This window comes from Aphis gossypii, chromosome 2 (assembly GCF_020184175.1).
Source record: "Aphis gossypii isolate Hap1 chromosome 2, ASM2018417v2, whole genome shotgun sequence".
NCBI classification, from domain to species: domain Eukaryota; kingdom Metazoa; phylum Arthropoda; class Insecta; order Hemiptera; family Aphididae; genus Aphis; species Aphis gossypii.
The window spans coordinates 49,579,177-49,600,860 of record NC_065531.1 but is presented as its reverse complement, the minus strand read 5'-3'; the positions used below and the strand labels follow the sequence as shown (position 1 = coordinate 49,600,860).

General features: G+C 31.0%; 1 protein-coding gene across 1 annotated transcript in view; it reads left to right on the top strand.

The window, feature by feature from the left end:
• The window catches only part of LOC114119268 (uncharacterized), a 38,620-nt gene that overhangs the window by 9,123 nt on the left and 7,813 nt on the right, over nucleotides 1-21,684 (top strand). The window lies entirely within an intron of this gene.

The window sequence follows — 21,684 nt, the reverse complement described above, 5'->3', positions numbered from 1 at the left end:
AACAAAAATACGCGCGTACAATATATTATTGCACACATCTGCAGACTTGGCGAAGTGAACACATCGACCACAACATAATAATATATACGATATTACATATTACATATTTTATACACAGTGTGCCTACATTGTATGTATTATACATTATATTATATAGAGCTGTGCACGAATGATGATGTACAGCGTTTGCGGTTTCTCACGCCCATCTCTTTGTTTCGCGATCGCGGTTTCTTACGAAAATAAAAAAAAATGATGCCCGATCGGGACACTCCTGCACTCGTGCGACGACGACAGCAGCACATATCACAATAATTGAATAATATATTATCGTGTGCATTCATAAATATATTAAAATGTTATTTCCCTCCGCAGTAGTCCGCACCCCGACGTACGAATAATAATAGGTTTACCGCGATGCGATAATCATGACGTTATAATGAACTTAATATTTATTATATGCATAATACTAATTAATCATAATATCTTATTATTCTATTTATACGCTTTTATTTTTATTTTTTTCGTATAGGAAGTTTATATTTTGCAAAATTTTTTACGTCGCTCAACTGCGTATATAATATATATAATGGTTTAATAGTTTTGTTTATTCCTGTATACGTCGTCGCTCCCACATCCGAATCGGCCAAATCGGCGTAAATTACCATTTTCAGGTGCAATTACTCCGTATATTTATTATATTACGTATAATAATAATATTGTGTACCACACAATTATCATGACTCGATAATATGTGTTTAGTATGATATAGTTACAACGAACGCGAAGATAATAACAATATTATATGCATGGATACAGGCATACAGCATCATATTCGACCGCCGACTACCGAAGGATGTATATTACACTCTTATTATTATTATAACGTCATTACGATATAAACACTTGATAAACCACGCACTGGACTTATCTACACATTTTATCATAATAATGATAATATAATATTCTAGTACAAGAATGCCCACTGATTTAATACGGTCGGCGTATGCCCACGCGAATTATATTATATCATATATTACTATACCAATAATATTGTAAAGTGATTATTTTCATTTTTCATCCACATTACTGTTATTATTATCATTATTTACCAAGTCAGTTGTCAACAAAAAATAAATAAATAATGCCAATAACTACTACCAATAATTTCTCGCCTCGTCTATACTCGTATAGTTTATTTTACAACTCAATCGAAACGATTATTGTAAATATTATAATAATATTGTTGTTGCGTGGCAGCTGTTATTTAAAAATATTTGATATTATAATAATTATGTCTATATTAGTTTACATTCTATTTATTTTTCTGCATACTTATATTAATTATTATATCACTATTTTACGTCAAAATACAATTATATATTATTATTTCAATAAAATGTTGGCTAATGCGAAGTATATTTTTGTTCTTATGTAGGTACTTATGGCTCATTATGATGTCCAATGACTTTATACATGAGAAAAGAAAAAAAATAATATAAAACTTTAAATAATAATAACTAAAAAATATACATTTTATTTACATTATGTATATTTTATATACATTTGTAAAATAAATAGTAATAAGTAAAAATATTTAAAATTTAACTATGAAGTAATATATTATTGTTCCCCTCAGATACTTATAATTATTACTATGCTAAATAATTGTATTTATAATGATTGTACATTGAAAATTTTAAAATTTTAATTAATTTTTTTTAATTTAAAAATTATTTATTTTTGACTCGTTAGTATGGTTATAACAATTTTTAATTTAATTATGATATAATAACTACCAATTTGTATTTTCCCAAGAACAAAATTGCTCATATTATACTCGTATGTGTTAGAGTGTTTATAATTTCTTAAATGATTTCAAATGCCGATTGGTTGATTATAACACCAGTGGCAAAAAAAAAAAAAATAAAGAAATACTTACGAAACAGTTTTTGAACCGTTTTGATAATTATCTCAATATTTGTTATTTTGGTTAAGTATTTGCATCGACAATATATGGTATTCACCGCCAAATTCGTTTTGTAGCTGACGCGGTTGAAGTCTCCATATCATTGGGAGAGTCAACGACTCGAACGATGGTGATGTTGTGAATAATCATCATTTATTATAATAAAATTAATTTACGTATAACATTATAAAACATAGGTACGTATAATCCGTGGGAATAAAATAGTAAAAAAAAGAAGATCTGTGACGTTTTGTTTTTTAATGGATATGCGAACGGAATAATTGCTAATGCAGACAAGTGTTTAGGTATATAATAATATATGATTTTATATTATACACTGCGATGTTGCATTGTTTTCGGGAAATAAAAAAATTATACGGTCTTCCGATTGATGACGAGATATCGCTGTAGACGACGGTCTTTTATATCGTTTTGCATAATAATATATTAAAATTTTCTCGTTAGCCGATCGAAGAGAGATGATGGAAAAAAAAACAAGACAAAAACAGCCCCCGACTCGGTGGCTATGGTCCACGGCCAACCGGTTCTATATAGGCACGAGGCTCGACTATATGGTATAATAATATTAATATCGATTACGGCGGCGGAATCGTCATGAACGGGAAAAGGCGGAGTTTTCGCTGGAGCTAATAATTATCATACCGCCACCACACGGTCAAATATAATAATATCAACGTGTGCGGCGGTGGCGGCGTGTAACACGATATATCCATAAATAGTGCGATGACATTTCTTTCGGAAACTCATCCACTGACGGATCGAAACGACCGTCATTATAAATTATATACGTTATTATATAACGTTTATAAATCGCAACGAGTATAGATTACTTACACGGTCGCGGGTCGTACGGCGGTGACGGAACGTTGAAAAAATAATAACACACCCGTCGTCCACTGCAGTGCAGTATAATATTGTGTATAGGTATAATATTATGTTATGATCTAGTCGTGGTAATGGATATGACTCCGAGGAATTCGGTAGCTATAATATTATGATGGTTTTTTTTTTTATCGTCTGTCGTTTTATAATTATAATTATTGTCAGGCTTCAGCTATGATATTAAATGCATCGCGCCTTTCAAGAACGTGAGCACGTACCTATTTAATAAATATCATATATATATATATACGTTCGTTATTATAACTGACGCGTGCCGCGGGTGGTATTTAAGATGATTTTTTTACGTTTTTCTTCGGTTTCGTCGAAATACCATAATAATATACGCCAACACACACACACAGTGATCACGGAAAGACGTTGCACACGGTGACCTATATATGCGCGTGGGGTCGGTCGGTCGATCGCTGACGAAGAGACGTCGAAACGAAAAAAAACACGTGTGTATAACCTCGCCAAGTTCGCCAAGACGAAGACGCGGTCTTTACGTTGTTGACGACTTCGGGTGTGTCACGGACTAGGTGTGGGTGCAAAAGCCCCTCGGTGGTATTCGACGGGCATATTGCGCATGTGTATACGTGTAGTACGGCCGTCACAGTTATAGGCCTCTCTTATTTTATTTTTTTAATCCACGATACGAATTGCTTGTATTTCATAAGTCATTAAAGTATATTTTAGTTGATGTTATATAATATCGCCGAACGTTCCTATAGTCGTATACCTATAGTGTAAATACTAAATTCTGTATGAAAAGTTCAGATATAATTAAAATAAATAATAAAGTAAATAATAGGTACATTGTCTAACTAATTATTCATTGACAATAATACAATATTCGTAGTAAAAATGTATTCACTAATCAAAAATAATCCACTTAAATTTTAGAATTAGAATGTTACTATGCAAAAAAAAAAATGTTGATTTCTTATTGCAATAACAAAAAAAAAATACTACCTTCTATATTCTCCATTAAAATAGGTTCGAGTTGATTCATACGATCATGAAGTGAATGTATTTTAGCCAACTTCATGTAGCTCATTTTTAAATATATTATTCTGTGCTTATATTACAGTAGTACAGTGGAGTCTCCATTGATGAAATTTCTTATTTTGTTTTATTATAACATATATAATTTTCTTTTCGTGATTTCACAATATTATTTCTGGACTGAACTAACGCAGTATGTACTTTATGTAAGAATATACATACATACTGACGATAAATTAGTTTCAAATTGAATGATTTTCCGTCGAGATATTATTCTGGTATAAACCAAAGAATGTTTCACCGCTCACCGTAACGAATAAGATATATAAGATGATTATCTTCAAAATCGAAGAATATAATATTTTATTCCGGTGGATGTATACAATACAAATATTACCAGATGGTTTGATCGTGGAATGTAAAGATAGGAAAAGAAAAACCAGTGTTTACTAAAATATAATCAAAAACACAAGACTCGAATATTATGGTAATTTCTATTCTCGAAAACCGCGTGCGTATATTGAAAATGACAATATATAATAACATTGTGTTTGTTTAAAGTGTGATGTGAATTAAAGTTTTTTTTTTTTTTAGTTGAAACGTTTGTATAATGTACGCACTATAATGTATAATGTCTAATCGTGAGATAATTACGGACCATATTTGGGCGTTTGTATGCGTTGTCGTTGCGCAGATGTTGCGTGAATTTTAGTGGAGCAGTGAGCAACTTTGATTGACAGACAACCAACTGTGTATCGTATAAATGTATATAATAAATTGGCCTGTGTAGTATTTCGTAGCCAATAAATTATCGAGAGTCGCAATTATAATTATTGTACGAGTTTTTTTTCTTTAATAATATGAAGTGTGAAACGTCTGAGAATCGCGATTTCTTATTTATAATGCGGACGACATTTTCCTGATTATTGTTTCACCGAGAACGTTTTCATTAAATCATATATATTTATACATACGTATATAATACAGCGATATACCTATATAAACGTCAAGACACTTGTTCACACCCATATACGCTTTTATTATTATACTATATTATCTTATAGATTATATTAAAATCGCATAGTACGTGTGTGTATATATATATATATAACAATGGTGTAATGTCCGTTACCGGAGATTTTGAAAAAAAATTCTATTTTCTAGCGTTGTTTTTAAACGTCCATAACATTTGTAGTGTGCGTGTTGCTGTACGATATAATAATATGTGTTATGTAGTGTTGAAAAAACTTTGCCTTTTATGAAATACATAGATGTTAGGCATAAAGTAACGCGTGTCGCAACTTCTGTAGAATATAAAAACTCTAGAAACGTATAAGTAATATATGGACATTAAAATAATAATCAAGTTAAAATATTAACGAGATTTGATAAAACAACAGATTTTGGGTTAAACACGGTACAGACGTTGGGCTTATATTATCCAGTCTGAAAAATGCACTGCTGCAATAAAAAAACGCATATAACATACCGTGTCAATTGTACATAAAAAAATATGATTGACAAGACTGCAGCCTATTTCCGCCGGTACGAAATATAATATTATATTTTAATATATATAATATATATAATATATTACTTACATAGAATGGAACGCGCGATTTCAAGTGCATATTATTTTGTCACGACGCGGAAACCTATATCGGATTTCAGTCTATATATACGATCTGAAAGACCTATTTGGCGGAGATGTCCAAGTCGGTGGCGTATAGGATTTCAGTATAACGTATTTAGTTTGCAATCATCCGGTTGTCGTGCGGCAGTCGTGTCGTCTGTACATAAATCGTATAATAATATCATAATATATTACGTATACTACAAGCATAATATTAAAATACGTGGCGCCCGTTAAATAATGACATACTATACGCTATATTACGTACTTACGGTGAGGGGTGGACCACTCCAAGGCCCAAGGCTCAAACCATGTAATATAATTATTGTAATAATTTATAATCATGTATATATAATATGATGTGTACGGATCGACCACGACCAATGACACAGTAATAATGATAAATGATAATATTTTATCGTTATATCGTAATTTGTAATGATAGGTACAGTTCGCGATTTATATACATATAGGTACGCGGAGCAGAAAAATGTGTGTGAGCTCGCGAATAAATATTTTATAGTTATCGTACCGTCGCATTAAAATCGTATAAATCTATCGGTGCGATCGTTGGTATGCGCACACGATTTTTGCAGTACACACGATGTTTCCGTACACACTGAAAATCGCATTCAAAACGTTTAATAATGCATATTTTATGTGCAAGCCGTTCTGATGTGATGTGACGCCTTTATGTTAATTGTTTTCGCGATGATGTCGAAACGACTTATTTATCCGCACCCGCGTCGGAAACTGTTCAGCGCGTGTGTCAACAGTCCATTTACAGCGGTCACCGGAATGACGTTCTTCCGCCGAAGAAGATTTCATACAATTCAATGAGAATGTGTATCGTTATATTATTATAATATCATTATGGTGTGTATAGTTGTATATATATATTTTTCTCGCAGCGGTTTCGCAACATCGTCCGTAAGTCGTATACATGCCTACCTATAAGAATCTTGTTTTTCTATCCGTCGCTTTTGTAACGTCGAAAAGAACAATTTCATCGTCGTACGCACGTTTTACTTATATATAGTATAAAATATTATAATGTATAAGTCATAGATTTTCGTTGGACATGTAGCGCCATAATATACCGTGATGCCTCTTGTATTTCCACAATACGTAGATGTATAGGTACAATCCGAAAACCACAATAATCTATGTGGTCTGAACAAAATAAAAAAAAAACCCTGTTCTAGCTGAAAATTTTTCACATTAAGTACAGCAGTGGTTTTAACAAAATTTAAGGGGGTGGGTTAAACAAATTTCGTATCATGGCTCAATAAATTATTGTTTATATTCTCTTACCGAAAACTGTCCAGCGTAAGTAATGAGTATATTATATATATATTCTGATACTCAAATTATTTTTATATTTTAAAACTTAAAATACTTAACTACTGTTAATAATATTCCAATAAATTATGGTGAAAACTCGGTGTTGAATATTTTGACCTTAGATATAAATACAAAAAGTTTTATGAATTTTTATGGTTTTTTTTGGCCCAACATTTTTTTATTGTCTCTTCAAAGAAAAATACTCAAAAAAATCGAAAATTTCAGTTGTTTACAAATAACTCTAAAAACGACAAAATATTTTGAAACTTTAACTGTATATAGATAACACTGGGATTAACTCTGATATAAACATTTAATGATAATTTCAATTATTTACAGTAATTTGTTTTTGAGTTACAACCATATAAAAAAATCGATTTTTTTGAAAACTACTAGAAAATGTTTACTTTTGACCTATAGTATGCACCACTAATATTCACTTTGAAATAATTGGAAACCACCCTTGAAGTTTGAAATTGAAGCATTATTTGTTCAGAATCTAAAACATTTAGTTGTGCATTATTTTCTTAAAAAAAAACATAAATATGTAATTTAGTAACTTGTAACTTTAAATAGGTATAACAAAGTTTCTGTAACTAGCTGTGTAACTGTAATTTGTAACCAGTTACAAATTGCAAAGTATCTTATATATCTTGTAACTAGATACACAATTTTGGTGTTTAACTAGTTAGAACTAGTTGAGTACCTTGTCCATCAATGCTATTACAATATTGTAGTTACCTAATAGTTAATTATTATTAGGAAACTACACTCTTTATCAATGGCGTTTTTCTTCGACGTACTATTGTATTCAAGTATACCTTGATGCTATCATGTATCCAAAAAGTATAAAAGGACAGAATGTGGGATAAACATTTTTTTGTTGACAATTTCTTTTAAATTTGAAATTCATCGAAGAGTTTTATCAATGGATAGCCACCCTCGTCTTCAAATTAATTATAGATATTTTCATATTTATCTATTTTGGTTTAAGTTTTATTGTTTAAAATTTTTAATAAATAAAAAAAAATCGTTCTAACTTCTTTAAATATTAAAATGTATTATTATAAACTGATTTTTTGTTATCGAATAAACTTTCTGACAAAATACATAAGTTATTAAAACATTTAAGTCTATATGCACTAATTAATAATCTTTTTTTATTTAAATTCTTAAAAGCACCAACATTTTATAAGTATATAAGATTTTTCCACAGTTTCCTTCATAGGTATTAAACTTGTGTATATGTACTTAAACGCTTATATTGCGTGCGTACTAAAAACCATAACTATTATTAGATAACGTTTCTTAATTTTGATAAAAATGTATTGAGCCAGTAAATATGATCCCGAAAATCATAGAATCGCAGATTTCTACAGAATAATAATATACCTATAGGTACTAGGTAGTATATAATTATTACCTGTAGCAGCAGTAAAACCGTCTCCGTCGGTCGCGATATAAAATAACAGCGATCAACCGTAGCTCAAAACGAAATAGGTAGTAGGCAATATATTATTATATATTGTTACGTACATTATGTTTAAACATAAACAACTATCGTGCGTGTATACCGTTAATGGGCCATTAAATTGACAGGGTCGAGAGCTTGCGATCATATAAATTGTGCGCGAGAATCGGTAGCACTATAATACTATACTGAGCAGTACACTGTATCTATCGGAATGGTAATAGTTCGCAGTTGCAGGTATATAGTGACTTACGGCTATGTCGTCTTCAGTATTATGTTAACACGATCGTATTCGATGACGATGACATTGCCGAACGAATAATATACGATTCGCTCGATTTCCTACTATATATACCTCCATAATGCGTATATTATATTTAATATATATATATATATATATATATATATATATATACTAAAAGGATAACAATGTGATGGTAATAATTATGACGACTGACGGACACGACGACCATACGCACGTATAATATTATATCACAAGCCTGTTAGTAGGTATAAGGTATACACCGTGCACATTTTTACACTCAACGACCTTACGGTCTCCAGGGACGAAAATACCTATAAATAACTATAACGCACGTACTACATATACGAACAGCATTGACATAATTATTATTTGTTGGTCAGCGTTGACACAATTATAATATACATATAATAAGTAGGTACTTGTAATTATTATATTGTGTGTTAACGAACATAATCAATTAGGCCGCCGAAACACGTGTACGAAATTCGCCATTTCGCATAACGTTGTAACGATGCCGAGTATCGAATGTATATAGTGAATGTACCTATACTGTGCGAATTTTCACCGATAAATAACAAACGTACCGTCTGCAGTGTACCTCGTACACTTCATTAACATGGTGTTTCTATTATTACAATATATAATATCATACCCATTGGTGCCGCCGCCTTCGAGACCGTGACAGTGTGTATGGGTTGTATACTATCAATTGTATACATTGTGCTGAAAGTTAAAAAGAAAGAAAACATTACCATTTACAACGATTTATTTTAATTTGCATTAATGCGATTTAATCGATACGACCGCAGTTCGCGGCGTGCCCGTGTGCATGCATCACGATTGTCCGCGAAAAAATATCGTAAAACAATGGTGAAAATCCTTTGAAAAACGTCCGGTACCCAGTCGTGTTTTGTTTTATCACAATATAGTCCGACCACTCCGACCCGACCCCGGACAGGTCAGGATGGCGTGTCGCGTGTAAATGCCTATTTTATAACACCGCACTGGAGGTATAGGTTATTAGTTATTACATAAACTGTTACAAATGCGACCAAAAAAAACAATCGCCAATAATATTATATTATATTATACACTTTGCATAGGCACTTAATATTTATTTAATATTTTTATCTCTATTATTGTTAATTATATAATATTATGTAGTTGTATATGATTTTGTTTTATGTATTTCTAGCCATTTTCTCATTTTTTATACTATACATTTCCAAAGTGAAGTTTTGATTTTGTATATGAAAATAATAATAAAAGCCTTTAATTTTCCACCACTTTCTTGCTCATATTATTCTAAGCATAATGTCTTGAATCGTGCAATAACATGTTTAGTCTAAATACCATTTTCCATTTGCGCATTACTGTTTAATGAAATATATAGATAATAATATAATACTTAGATAGTTTCCTTAGGGTTTCCAATGACTTCTGGTTCCGAACACAGTCCAATGGGAAACGTAGTTTGATGTCAGCAAGTTCGTTAGTAGTATACCTTGGATGAGCATATACAAACTGGTTTGCAACTGTTCCGCCCCAAAGCCAAATTAAACGTATAATCGAAAAACAAATAAATATTTACTCGTATAAAGCCATAATTAAATTCAAAGAATAAAACACAGTGGAAGATCATATACTGTTAAGATAAACAATAGGTATATACTTGTAATATTATCGTACACACAATGCGTTTTACGTTTGCTTTTACTTGTAAAATTAAGTTAATAATATTTAAATTTTTTATATTGTGTTTTTATCGATCTTCTTCTAAGCTGATTTCTATATGATAGCACTAGAATTGTTTGTATAAAAGGCCATTACACGAAAAGCATAATATTTAAACACTACACACCAATACTGGTAAAATTGTATTCCATTATATCCACGATTTCCTTTAATATTGAATATTATGAAAAACAATACCCATTATTTTGGCATAGATTTGTGTGAACAGTTTAATTTCGATAGTAATACTTATAGTGGCAAAAGATACCAACACTACAATAGTTTTCAAATGTAACTTAATTACTAATAATTTTAAATAGCACAAAATTCCCTACTTTGAATGCTACATTTTACGATTATGTGTAGACTTACAGTTTCTATTAAAAAAATATTATTTTTTTAATCTAAACAAAAATAAACAACATTCAAAAAAATATTTTTAAACATATATTATTTATATTTCATCAAAATACTGCAATCACTGCATTATACCATATCCACGAATCATATTTAAAAAAAAATGTAAATTACGATTTATTTATGTATTAAACTAGTAGGTAACATCTAAATAAGAATCTTCTAACTATAAACCATTATTTAATATAATATATGACCAAGATACCGTTTTAGGTATAGCTAATAATAATAAAATGTCGAATGTTTTATTTTATACCGCATCCTTCCGATATAATATACTACATCGTAGCAAAATTTATGTTGCCGAATACTTGACGATAAATGCACCATAATTGTCTTGGATAACATATGCAACGATCTATAACTATCATTATTACAAGTACTTTCAGTTTACATCCGAATTAACCAAAACCCGTAACACCACTAAAAACCTTTAAAAAATCATCCGAAACCCATATGGAGGGGGGAATTAGCTTTCAATAAAAAATTGTGATTTTTCTACACTATTCAACACCTGTATTAACGAATATTGACCCGAATAATAACGGTTATTAACACCTAAACGTTTGTTTCGATTTATTATTCTGGTGTTTGAAGTTTTGAACACCCGAATACATCCAGCACCCTAAACCCGAATAAATGATTCAGGTGCAAAGCTCTGAATTTATTACTAATAATAAAAAAGCACGATATGCAAACTTATGTGGCACATATAGTGTGCACAATACATTTATGAACACGATTAAATTATGTTCTTAAAACTTCAGGGATAAGGGATTTTCAGGGATTACATAACTATAATAATAATATTAGCTGTGAAATGATATTAACTGCAAAAAAAATACGATGACGACCGCCAGAAGATTATCGTCACTCCTGCAGTTTTGCGGCATTGTATAAAATAATTATTAACGATCGGAGTGTTTCTGAACACGTGTAAATGTGATTTAATACGAAATCGATATTAATAGAAATAAAAAAAACACGTGTTGACGATGTCACATTTTCCTCGGACAATTGAATACCTCATCGGTATATATTTCCCACAAGACGCGTACAATTATTATGACCATACCATATTGTGTAAGCGTGTGCAATATTATGCTCGTATGTTGTTAGTTTTATTGTTATTATTTATATATTATGTATGAAATAAATATGACGTGAACGATTTTTGTTGTGCACTTGTAAAATTTGTACGTTTTTTTTTTGTCGTTTCTCAAGGAAATCCACACGATAAACAATAATAAAATAATATATATATTGTATAATAATTATTCGTTAATACTTTTCCTCTAAGTGTCCGCGCGTAATATCGTAAAGTTTCGATGTATATAGCCATATAGGCACGTAACTCCGTCGTTGACTATTTATATTCTTTGTCGCGTAATAATAATATCTATTTATATCACCAATGAGTAGATGCTGTAACGATCAGATTTTGTTTTATCTCGATAATTTTGCGCATTAGTCGTTTATTTTTCTTATTACCACTATAATAATAACTAGACTTTATAAAACTCAGAACAAATTTTAAAAACCTAACCTTTACAACGAATATCGTCTCGTCTCATTAGGTATATAATTATATTAATTATTTTCTGTTCGGTATTCATCGTTTTAGCCTTTAGGGTAATACACATTTGTTAAATTTTCAAATTTAAATATCTTTTAAATCATAAAAAATACAAAATCAATAACCCATGTTTATAATAGAACCAACATAGTGACAAACATTATACATATTATTCTTTAATAATAATACGCAAACGTTTTTATCGATAGTTCTTTTCTATTATCACGTCATTATTTAATTTATTATTTTTTTTTTTAATCGCTTTATTATTTTCCAATACGCGTAAAGTTGTAAAATAGGTTCTGTAGATTTTAAATTAATCTTCGCCATTCAACTATATGACGGCTATATAATATATTATTATAATCTATTATCAATCGTCTTAATTTCATCGTTAATGTAAAACCGACAAGAAAACATTTTCATTCTCTCTTTCGTCATTTTGTCACCTTAGGCGAAAACCTGTCTGTTGTAAGTTATATAAGACAGGTATGTAAATCAACGTGTTCCGAGTACTGCGCATTGGAATAATGAATTGTAAATTGTAAAAAATTGCGTTCAGGATGTAGACGACTTCGAGTTGAAGTTCTTTCACTCACCGTTCAGTAATCGTGACAGAGCATTCGGAAAATAATAATATTGTTCAGTTTATCTGCATAGTATATTTTACAATTAGTAGTACGTATATATACTTGCAAAACGATATTTATATTAATGCGTAATGTTGGCGATTGATTTGTAGGACACATGCAGTATTCGAAAAACATCGAGAATTCTGTATAATTTTCAAAGTAGCGTTTTCACGCAATTTTTCTCTACACATGTAGCTTTATAGGTAGTATTAAAAGTCCCCGTGATATGCACAACACGGCGACGATATACCTACTGTTGCTGCATGCAGCCTGCCACCGCGTCGGCACAATTATTATTATAAGACACGAAACCGGTAAGGCATCATAAAGGACTTTGCGGCGGACCGGTATATACGCGATCGGGGAAAAAAATATATATAAGTGCTTATATACTTATCTATATATTATACCTACGATACTGCAACTACAGTACAGTGGCGCGACATTGGCATCAGGTCGCTATCATCATCTGTGTCGGTCTTTATAAATTTATAATATATATACGAACACATATACAATGCGATGTCATGTATACTGTGGGCAATGGGCACTATTGTTATTACGTCTCGCAGCAGAGTCAAATCGTATAGGTATATGATCAGTTAGGCATATGCGGGAAGATGGTACCGACGAGAGCAGGGTGGTTGGAGGGTTATGTTACGCGCGTAAATCGGATTCCGATATATAGCGAAGTGCGTATTGCGAGCACGTCTTCCTCTCCGCATGTATCATACTCGTATGTGTAGGTATACGTACAATAATGGCTATTTCATGTATTCAATATTATATATATACACATTGTAAACGGCGCGTGACCGGACACCCCTCCGTCCGCGCCACGCACGGAGTCGGCTGGCGAGAGATGTTTTATGCGCGTGCGAATCGCGCCAACCCGCCGGCCGTCCTCGGAACTCGCGCACGGGCCAATCGAACACCGCTGCCAGTCGTGCCGACCAGCCGTAGGTAATCTGCCGGTCACTCCTAATAATACATATCGATAAATATATATAATAATAATAATATTAAACCGTATTAATAAAATATACTACTTATGAGTGGTTAATATCGCGAGTTAGAAGTCGAAAAAAAAGAAAATGGTTAATTAATGTTAATTCGATTTTTGAAACGATTCGAGTTCATTGAGTAGGCTATTTTTAACAATGGTATATACCACTTCCCGGTGGACTGTGGTGTATTTTTTCTTCATTTATTTACCTAAAATTATGACCTGCACGTATAAAAAATATTATACAATATTATTCGGTTAAAATATAAATCTACAAAAGTATAATTGTTTTATAATCGTTAAATTTTAATATTAAAGTTAGTCTGAATTTATAGCTATCTATTATTAAGGATTGATTTGAATACAGGTCAATAAAGTGCTGATTTTTTTATATTATCCTATAATAAGTTCGTAAAATATTTAGAAAAAATAGATAAAACAATTGAATTAGTCCAATTAGGTATAAAAATGTATATAGTTTTTATATAGAAAAAATCAATTCGAAATTATAAAACTTATGTAAACACATAAAATTTAAACTTTAAATTTTAGATTATTATACAAAGTAGGTATGTACTTATACTTAGTAACATTTTTAATATTAACTTTTGTTACAAAATTAAAATCAAAAATCCAGTAGCGTTATACACTTGAATTGTAGTTATTCTAAAGTCTAAATAATTAAATTTTAACTTTTCTTTTTAATTTGCAACATACGGATATGATCTATTCCTAGGGGCACATTTAGTATACGAGTATTATGTGTAACACATATGTTACGTTAATTTGCTGTATAATATTATGTAATAATAATAAGTACATAATATTTTTTGGTGATAAGCTTTGATGTGTTAGCAGTCGTTCATTTATAACATGTATACATAAAAAGTATAACTATGCATGTATATAATAATTTATTTATACCTATGTGTATTAACAATTTTAATATTATACAATTATAATTCACGATAAGCATATTATATAAATATAAATCATAATATATCATAATATATCATAATTTACAGACTCTATAAAAGCCTTTGAATTCTAAAGTGTGCTATGGCCCCCAGGATTAGTCCTTTGCCTTTTATATGATCTTAAATATATCTTTTCGACGTTAAAGATGTCCGTATAAAATATATATAAATATAATGTATACTATTATATTATGATATATTATGATCTGTTAAAGGGTGGCATTATTTTATATTATGTACGTAGAAATCGTTCACTTTGCCTCACCATATTGGTGTTTAATCGTTGTAATAATTATATAGAAACTCGGCCTTACGTTGGCGCCTAACGTTCAAGACCGAAACGGTTCGATTACAATATATTATAATATTATCGCGTTACGCGTTTTCGCTCGCACAGTACATACACAATACACATATAATACCTAATTATACGCATAGCCCGCTCGGCAAAACGTGGAAAAAATAACAAGGACGCTGGGAAAACAAATTGTGTGGATACGTAGTTATTATGTACAATTTTATCGTGTGTTGGATCGATTTAACATCCGATAAAACGAAACCATTAGTCGATTACAAATAGCCAACGCGAGTCCATAAATAATGCATCCATACTATACACTACAAATTTTACTGTTCGGTATTCATTACCGCAGTATGAGGAAACTTACTCATATCAAGTGCACGCGTGCATTTTAAGAATGTCACGTGGCATTTTATCGCACCATGGTTGCTATTGACTTAAACTTTTATTATTGCCACGATGAATCGCATTTATTAAGTCGTCTGTAAAAACTAGATATTACAATGATAGTATTATTGTTATTGTTTTTTTTTTTTTTTTTTTGATGACGGAACGATATTATTTCTATACAGCAACTAATGAATGAACAATTTATAATAACGATCAGAAACTAATTTCGCAACTTAACAAACGATTTATCTTTTCATTTTTTTTTTTTATGTTACCGTGTAACTATGAGATCCACGGCATTATAAATTAGTATTATTTTTACACTACAAATATTTCAAATATTTCAATGACATAAAAAATCAAAATAATAAGGACTCAAATTATTTATAGATGAAACTTCACATTAAACTTATACGATTTATATTCTTAAATGAAGAAAATATTCATGTGGATATTTACAGTATACAATTTATTATTTACGTGAGTCAGTTTTTGCAGGAAACGAATGCTTACGCGATATTATGATAATAAATAATTGCTACAGTCGACTTGTTGCTTTATATAAAGTGGAGTACGATATTACACTGTAGTTTGAACATAAACGTGACGACCGTGATGGATCAGATTGCATAATTTTATTATATTATACATTATAATCATTTCGGAATCGAAAAAAAATGTCATTCCCTTACAATAATATAGTATATAATACGTTATTCGAAGACGTTCGGCATTTGTTCTCCAGCTGCGCCTTGTCCTCGGCAGTCAGGTTTCCGCGTGTACGAAATAAATAATCGACACTACACCACTATGGTAACAGTCATAAATATTATAATAATATAAAATTATGTGTACGCGTAAACTCGTGATACCTACAAATATTGATGATTTGTGCGATATTACATTATTAAAGACATGTGTAAAAACTAAGAACTTGAGATGGCCTGTTGGTCTGGTTCAAATTGTATAAACTTCGTTACGCACCGAGAAGAATCTCTTCACTAAAATATTATGTCATCAGTTAATAATACCATAAATAAAAATTATAGTCGATGGATTTATTAAGACGTGTTATTGATTGTATTATTCATATGTTCATCTATTTTCATATTATGTTTTTATTAATTTTATTCTTTCTAACTTAATTAACGGTTATATATTTTATTATTAACCATACTTGCGTATTCTAAAAAATCATTCTAACTTAGTTCCACGCGTGATCCACAAGTTTCATTTTTTATTTAATATAAATATATTAACTATGATTACTGTCGATTATAACTGATAAGTGAATATTCACACATTTGCATTATAGTATTGTGCTGAGGCGATGCTTTGTAATGAAAATAAAGAATATTATAATACTAATAATTCGCTACTCATCTACGCGTGCGGGTGCGTTTTCACGGTGCAGTCGTGTGAGAATCTCAGACAAAACTTCGCATTTTTTTTCATTTACCATAACCGTGGTACAACGTGTATATTTTATCACAGATTGAGACGTGAGAAGGAAAAAGCCGGCGGTAGACTTCAAAAGAAGAGAAAAATGGATAGTGAACGAGAGAGTCCTCGTTGGCGTGCTGCACGGTGCGTCGGTGCGTATACGCCTGGTCATTATAATGGGACGACTACGACTTGGCGATTTCTCTCATCGGGTCGTCCCCGCCGTACCGAACTTAATACCGACAAATATGGGTCACCGCCGCCGACAAACGCATCATTATATATGATGTCCACCGTCACCGATTTATAAATATACAATATTATTATTTTATGTTATAAAAAAGGAGCTGTGAACGGCCGACCGGTTCGTCAGCACACCAAAACTGTTTTCATATGATATAGGTATATATAATATACCTACCATGCACGCTATACTATAGCAGTGGTACAATACAATAATGTGTGTACGACAATACTATTGTAGTGGTAATAGTATAAACTGTGCAAGCCATACCATTATGACGGTATAAGAATCACGGTAACCGTAGTTACCATATGATAATTTGGCGAATATATACCGCAATAACCGCGAGCGTCGATTTACGATCGGTCTACACTCTACAGCTGGTCCTATAATCGATGATTTGGAATGAGTTGGAAAAAATATATACTTCAGCAATGGTACATTTGATATAATTGATAATATAATTAAGTGTGCAATACTTTAGATTAGATTTACTTTGTAGCAAAAGCGAATGTTGTCCTCAGAACACCTACCTCAAATTTGATTTCGATCGGATAGACACAATTTAATTAATTTTTTATTTGGTTCTTGTACCTATGTTTTTGCGACCTATTTTACGGTATTATGAAATTGAACTAGTTAAATAACTCATGGCTCGTTAATATACAAACGTACATCAATTTTTACTATTTAATAATATACCTTGATATGTGACGATTTACGATTTCCTCTATCGCTGTTGTGGCCACGTATCGCGAAATTTCGCTTCAAAATCGTTTGACGACAGTGTTGACTTGCGAAAATTAAGCATACGTTCACGCCCATCGATCGATTAATACAATATTGTGCGTATCTGTATATTATTATATATATTATACACAACGTCCGAATTTATAGTATTTTCGACGACACCGTAAATGGATTTACGTCAAATCTAAAATGAAATACGAGCGTTGGATCGCGCCGAATGTTGCTAAACGAGTGACCGAGATCCGGTGGAAGTAGTCACAACCTTATACGTCGCGTTATTCTGCGTCTTTATAGTATCTTACTGTTTTATGGTTTAATTTTTAAGAAATTATTATGAGAAATAAAACACGAATAAGGCGTATTATAATAATATATTTTTATAGATCATACTAAAAACTAAAATTAAAATATTATCGTTAAACGGAATATCCAATCGTACATGATATGCTGTAATATTAGGTATAGGATTAAATTAATACGTACGTTACAATTTTTGACATTTCAACATTTTTTTCAACGTTATTTGTCTATTTAATTCTTTAATTCGACAACTGAACACAAAAACCTCTTATTAACCGGTTGCATATCACATTTTACGTCATAACATTATACTTGACACCAATTAGGTCCTCCCACTGTAATATTACTGTACCACCGGTAAATTATAACATTGAACATATTTTGAACTACGCTACATAAATTTATGTTAATACTGTCATTTAGATATTTTATTATAATACGACGAATAAAATTATAGAAAAACTAGTATATTGCACTTAACAAATATTAATCCGCTCTTTTGTATTACTTAGCGATTGATTCGTTTGGAATTATTATCTATACTCAATTCCGAAATTGATCAATTTAAAATCTTAAAACAAATTTGTATAAACAAGTTTAATTTAATACTGCATAATATTATCGTACAATATATGATATGAATAAAGACATGTGATAATCAAGAAATGTGTATACCAAATCAACCAGTGAACTTTCCTGATATAATCTAAAAATTTCCTTCACGTCACGTTATTGCGTTTTATATATTTTTATCGAGTATAAAATAATAATTCTATGAAAACTATTTCTATAAAAATACGTAAACCTAAAATGTTGCGAATAAAATCAAAACATTGTACTATTTGTATTTAAACGAACACTGCAATGAGAACACATAATACCTATTATTTAAGACCGTTTCCATACAGTACCTATTTAGATCAAGATACGTATAATATTGAAATGTCAAAGGTCTGAGGTAATTATTAATTAAATAAGCTGTTCTTATCCAGTGTCGTGTAATCACAAGCACCAAACACATAATAGTACCTATACGTATTAAAAGAGGTGTAAAATGAATCTTGATTTAATGGTATTGATGTTTAGTGTATTATGAGAATACTTATAAGTTATAACGGCTGCGTCCAAATTCGGATGCACGCATTATAACAATAATAATGTGTACACTTATATTATAATCCTACAACGATAACATTGTGTAATCTACAGGTCAAAGTTTCTAAATTCTTTCAGTATGGATCCAAGTCAGTCATCTTACTAATTATATTGCTTCATCGACATATGTAATTTGGGTTAGGTCATAAAGGAATTTACAAATTTTTTTCATGATGGTTGTTTTATTGGTTGACTTTTATGAAATACACGAAATAGCTTCTAGTTTATTCTAAAAAAACCACAGGGTGCAAGATGAGCGTAATGATAAAAACAAAATAAACTTTCGAAATTCAAACATTTAAACAAAGTTGTACGACTGAAGGCGTATCGCTTTCGCTACACGCTCACCGTGGTCACTCCCATTCGTACAACACTCATGCGAAAACTAAAATACAAAATATCTGGTTATTTAAAAAAAAATACCCTGACACCTCATGATTACATCACAATGATTTAATACGGAATACTTATATACCCTCGTTAAAGACACTGGTATATAAATTAACTGTACAGTTTTGACCAGTAAATATAATATTATTACGCTTTTATCTCGTCCTATGTTGTTATTATTTCTCTCGTTCTTATTGAGTGTGGTCCAAACATAATGAAAATAGTTGTATAGGTATGTTTTTTGTAATCATGGTATTTTTGACCAATACGAGATTATTTTTTCGATCGTAATCAAGAATCTAACCATTATTCGTGTTATAATGTTATGCTGCGAAGTCACTAAACCCGTACGATAAAATGATAATTCAATGACGATCCCACCCAGAAAATTTTTGGGCGTTCGCGATAAATCACGAGCTTCTACCAGGGAGCATGACACCTACGCAGGTCTTTGGCGCGGCGCCACATCGTAAATCGCGAACGCACGCGATCTTTGTTGTCCGATTTTATCTACATATATAGAGATAAGCTGCTGCTAAGACCACTGTAAGATACAACGGATATAAAAAAAATAATAGTTTATTGCCGGCAAGGCTGGATGATTCTTATCGTAGACAAAATACGATTTATAAAGCAACAAAAAGTATTCAAGTGATTTATTTATAAGTTACTAGCACTTATCTAGTTATCCAAATTATTTTTATGAGAAAATCATAAATTTTCGTTCTTTAGAGAGTTTAAAGTTTAAACCGATGTTATCGTCCAATATCATTATGAGTCATAGAAGATTAGCTTGGAAATTTGTTAAACGCTCGTCATAGTGATGAATAAGCAAATACTACTGTACATCTGTGGTCTATAACATGATAAAAATATGATTAATAAAAGCGTACATTTTCATAAGCTACATAGTATTCACTGTATGAACACTTATAAATTATATTGATATTTGTTTTATATCTAAAACGACAAAAAAATGTTATCAAAAATGTATTAAAAATTAATACCAATTTTAATCATAAATAAGTTTCAATAAAATTCGAATGCACGATTAAAATATATATAAATAATAAAAACGGCTAAAGCAATTAAATTGTTAAATTAGCCCTAAAAAATGTCTGTTCCTATATGTAATTTAATAAAGCATCCGATTCTAATATTATCAGTTTGTTTCTATTATTATCAGTACAGTTCCAAACTCCAGCCATGAATCAAATTCGTCACTATTATAAAATATGTATGATTACATTTGAGTTACGGGTATTTTCAACCCTAAAAGTAATTATCCGACCAACGAATACAATAAATTATAATGTCGTACCATTCGCATATACGCACACTATCATCATAATATTATAATATACTCGTTAATAATATATAATGACGTCCCGGACTATAATTAAAAATTTTGCGACGCGTACTTACAACTATTATAATATGCATTGTTTACTATAAGACGCGTGTTGTCATTATATCGTCGTCCTTGGTCTTGGCCGATCGTGAAATTCTCGGTAACTGCGGTAGATATGCGTAGGTAGCCGTAGACATTAAGAGCCATAAAAAAATTGTCGCGAATCTTCTTCAAATCGTTTTTATTATTATCATTGTAATGCTTTTCAACGCCACGCCGCCGCGGCCATAAGAATGTGTACATATCGCGTGAGTACTGAGTATTTGTTTTTTAATATTTGCGTCACGGACGTTGTTTAATATAATAATGCGACTTAAATGAAAGGAAACAGTTTAAATCCAACGAATAACTCATGGGTTATGGATTGAAAG